This window comes from Pristiophorus japonicus, chromosome 28 (assembly GCF_044704955.1).
Source record: "Pristiophorus japonicus isolate sPriJap1 chromosome 28, sPriJap1.hap1, whole genome shotgun sequence".
In the NCBI taxonomy this organism is placed as follows: domain Eukaryota; kingdom Metazoa; phylum Chordata; class Chondrichthyes; family Pristiophoridae; genus Pristiophorus; species Pristiophorus japonicus.
Window position 1 is genome coordinate 61,382 of NC_092004.1, and position 4,668 is coordinate 66,049.

Below are 4,668 nucleotides of genomic sequence, written 5' to 3' on the forward strand. Positions count from 1 at the left end.
AATTCAAACCTAACACCGGCTTCGGGACAATCAGAATACTTTGTCACAGACAAGGCACCGGAAGGCTGGAAGGTCGATCACACCGGTTGCGGGAGAGCTGGTTGGCGGTGACATGGAAGTGTCTGCAGTGTGCGGGACCAGACTGCTTCCACGCATCCACAATGAATGTCCCTCCATTTATTTGTGAAAAGTACCACTGAGAGTGGACAAGTTCCATCCCGGTCAGAGCAATCTGAAGCTTTAACTGTCTGATAACCTGGTTTGGGATGCCTTGAACGTTACAGTTCCATCAGTCTCTGTGGCGCAATGGGTTAGCGCGTTCGGCGGTTAACCGAAAGGTTGGTGGTTCGACCCCACCCAGGGACGAAGTGTTTAACTGTTTTTCCCCGAGTATTCGGTGCCGCACAGTCCCAGGTTGTCATTGTGTGTTTTGGCTGCACGAATCTATTCCGCAAATGTTGCCAGCTGTGCTATTATCCAATTAGTTCCCACTCCAATATTTTATGAGCATTCAGTTCAAGTAAAACGATAACAATTTTTTACATGGATCATGTTCCTCCATCCAGCCCACTCGAAATAAATTATGTTATTGGGTTTAAAGAAACTGGTGGAAATTGATTCTATTGATACATATATCGAACTGGAACTTCGGTCTCAAGTGCTCCTCCTATCAAGAATCGACACACACACAATCAATGGTTTTACAACTGAGTCATAAACACTTACAATTTTAAACCATTCTCATAAAGCGTGTAAATGAGATAGGGATAAAACTTCATCACATGTAAAGAGAAAATTAATGATTGAGGATACCACTGTTCCTCAGTAATTATATTATTATTTATTTCATTCTGAAGAAGGTTATTGGCTAATTAACGGTGATTAAAATAATTCTTACTTTTGCACGTTGGCTGCATGTCGTCAATTTTATTAGGTTTTGAATTTAAAAATGGTGTTACAAAATTTATCGCCAAGACCTGGAATCAAAGCTGTTTTTCGGTGGCATAAGAAGTGGTTTTCTCCAATCATTTAAAGATGATTTCAAAGAATCACGTGGCGTTAAATTCACATCACGGTTACGATTTGTTTCGGTGTGAAACAAGTGGATTAAAAAGGACAATAATGTTAAATAAAGAGTAAAGCTACCACTACACAGTCACATCAAAGCCTCCCAGGGCAGGTACAGTACGCGTTAGACACAGCGTAAATCTTCCTCTACATTGTCCCATCAAACTCTCCCAGGACAGATCCAGCACGGGGTTAGATACAGAGTAAAACTCCCTCTACACTGTCCCATCATGCTCACCCAGGGCAGGTGCAGTATGCGTTAGATACAGAGTAATGCTCCCTCTGCACTGACCCATCAACACTCCCAGGGCTGGTACAGAACGGGTTAGATACACAGTAAAGCTCCCTCAACACTGTCCCATGAAACTCTCCAAGGGCAGGTACAGCATGCGTTAAATACAGAGTAAAGATTCTTCTAAACTGTCCCATCAAACGCTCCTAGGGCAGATGCACCACGGGGTTAGATACAGAGGAAAGCTCCCTCTACATTGTCCCTTCAAACTCTCAGGGCATGTACAGCACAAATTAGTTACAACATAAATCTCCCGCTACACAGCCCCATCAAACTCTTCCAGGGGCAGGTGCATGTTGCATATGCAATAACTCAGCAGGCTTACTACCGTGAACTCAATCAGGTGCATCCTGACCGTACTTTTCTAGCTCTCGAACAAAGGATTAAACTTGGAGGCTTTCTTTATTCTCCAGATAGTCTCCAGATCCCCTTATCTCTACTGTCCTTGGGTTCTGTCTGCACCTAACCTCCTTATCCTTATACAGTCACAGGAATTTCTTTCTTCAGTATTCTGCTGGGACATCTTGTCTGTGGTTTGTTGATTAAGGACGTTCTGCTGAGCTCGCTCTTTCCAGTGTTCCTGTACATGGAACTGCAGTGTCATCAGCTACCCAAAAATGATTTCAAGCTAACTGTTAGCTGAATTCCCCTCGTGCTTTGCAGAATCCCTGGCAGCCATTTTGTATCTGGCTACCATTTTACACATACATATATGCATACATATATTCAGTAGGTGCCTATGCCCTACAACAATCCCCCCTTTCGGTAATGGACTAATCCTAGTCTCCTTTAACCGAAAACATTATTTGTTACTCGACTTATATTTTTATGTACCACCCGGTACTTCCTGCCTCAACGTGCTGACCAGTCACGTGGTGTCAGAAGTCCCAGTTGCTTAGATCAAATTGATATAGTTCAGATTCCCCTGTCCCTCTGCTGGACAAGTCACTTTATTTATTTGAGCCCTTGTTCTGATACTCCTTTGTCGTGCATAATGCCTGCAGGATCGACAGGCCATGACTCTCCATGTTCGTGCTAAGACCAGCTGTATCCCTACCAGTATGTGTGATATTATTCCAATCCAGAGGTGGATGTTTACGTTCATGCCCCAGTCCTTGACCCTCCTCCACCAACTCTGGTTTTGTAACTCTTGGTCAGTATCCTTCTCCAGTATTTCAATCTTTGTCTGTAGTTGGTGGTAGAGTCTGACACACTGGCCTACTCTGAGTCTTAGTCCCCTTAATACTGCAACTAAATGTGGGATAGGGGCCTGCTCTGGCTCGTCATAATCCTGCAGGTGATCGTGGAGCTGATCGATGGCGTTAATGATTTTGGGCCTCGGTGTCTAACCTGGATAATGCGGGCTTGTCCTATTGTGAGGTCGTAGGGCTGTGAAGCAAAAGTTTGTTTGCGAGATCTGGCATTGTGAGCCATTGTACCGATATGAATGTGCCGTGGTAGAGACACAGTATTTCCCTTTGCCCCCGTAACCTGTTCTGGCAAAATGTGTGGGTGCAGGTACTATTTCCAATACACATCCATCGGTTGGATTAAATCCACATTCGACTAGTTCTCCCTGTCCCACCGGGTGAGGGCACACCATAATGTCACCCGTCTGCTTGCATCCCGTCAGGGAGATCCCATAGAGTGTGTTGTCTCTGCGGACAGCAGGGGCTGCGGTCAGATAGTAATGGAGGGAGGTGTTTTCCCGTATGATCCCGATATTCTACAGTTGATGAAGGGGAAACGGTCCTGAATCTTGTGTGACTATAGGTATCATCAGGGCTATTCCCACTCCGGCAGCTTTGCTCATTCGGCAGTTTGGGATCACTGGGCATACTCTGGTTAGTCCCTTCAGAGTGCAATTATCCAGTGTCCCCTTCAGTTTGGCCAACTGAGCCAGATGTGGGCTTTCTGTCCAGTCTGGCAACTCCCCCCTTTGGATATAATCGTGGTTGTGCCGTATCTGTCCCACCATACATAGGCCACAAGCGTGACAGAGTTGTCCCTGTCTCAGTTTTGCGGTATCTTCTCTCTCTCTGTCGAAAAGGTGATTGATTGTTTTTGCCTGAGCTTCCAGGACCGAGAGGCCATCCAATTGGATTTCGGCACCCTCTCTTCCAAGTTCGGATTGACCTTCCTGAGTCCGCTCTGCCCGTTCTATTAATCCCTTCATCACCCCTTTAAGCTGCTCCACCCTTTCATTTAGCCTTTGTATGTCCAGTGAGTTTACGATGGAGGTTCCGGCATTAAAACCGGTAGCAACATCATTAACTATTTCCCTCTTAGTCCTATGAACTGGCTCCTGTCCTCGGAATCTACTGGCACCCATGGCATCGGCAGCCTGCTGCATTACAACTTTACTTAATACATTATACATATTTCTTGCCTGCTCTGTACAATATTCCGGCATCTGTATACCTGAGATATTGATCAGGACAGGCACAATTTCATGCTTTACATTATCATACAATAGTTCACCCTCGTTGGACAGCACAATCCCATTTTCCGGTCCCCTTGTAATTGTTGGACATGACAATTCCATGGGCAGTGTGGTGGTTCTTACGGGGTGCGGTGTCGGAGGGGGTGAGAAGCATACATACAACGATATTGCGGCAGCCTCTACCTCCTCATAGTATCCACACAGCCCCACCCCCTCTTTGTGGGTGACTAACGGTTGTGGCTGGGCAGGAGGCGCGCAAATTATTCCAAAGGTACATTCATCGGGCCCCCCCGGCCTCCCTTCGTCTAATGCAACTGCTTCTTGTACCCGTGGAGCATCGCACACATACTCTATTCTTATCCGGATTCATTTGCAGCCACGCGTTAAAATAAGTTCTGTCGTTGCTCCAGTCTTTGATTGCTGGAATGCATATTTCGTCTGTCAAAGTAAACAAAACCCTATAGTTGATACAGTTGTGTCTTTCTTGCATGTGCTGCATCTCTCGTAGTCCGTCTGTATTATCCAGTGCTTGTGTGGGCCTCAAGGTTCCCAGTATCATGAGTCCCCAGAGTCGAAGTCACCACTGCGGTCTCATCTCGGTGATGGTTTTATCTGCAAATTTTAAACAGATAGCCTGGTCGTCACCAGGTGTGAGGTTCTGGTCTACTTGTGTCGCGGTCACTCTGTGGAATCGGAGGTAAGGGTTAGGTTATCCATATTCTTTATAGTCGTGCCATCTCGATCACTTCATGACCCTGTCTGGGCTGCAGTCGGTTTTGTATTTGAGCCTGCTGTGCTCGAGCCTGCACGATGACCCATCTAAATATTATCCAAACTCTAATCAACACCAATGCCACCACTATTC

The 4,668-nt window shown here is 45.9% G+C and overlaps 1 non-coding gene across 1 annotated transcript; it reads left to right on the plus strand.

Annotated features, from left to right (window-relative positions):
• The first annotated feature begins 292 nt into the window (after window positions 1–292).
• On the plus strand, window positions 293–366 carry trnan-guu (transfer RNA asparagine (anticodon GUU)). Its single transcript has one exon. It is a non-coding gene; the product is annotated as a tRNA-Asn (tRNA).
• Window positions 367–4,668: the final 4,302 nt, after the last annotated feature.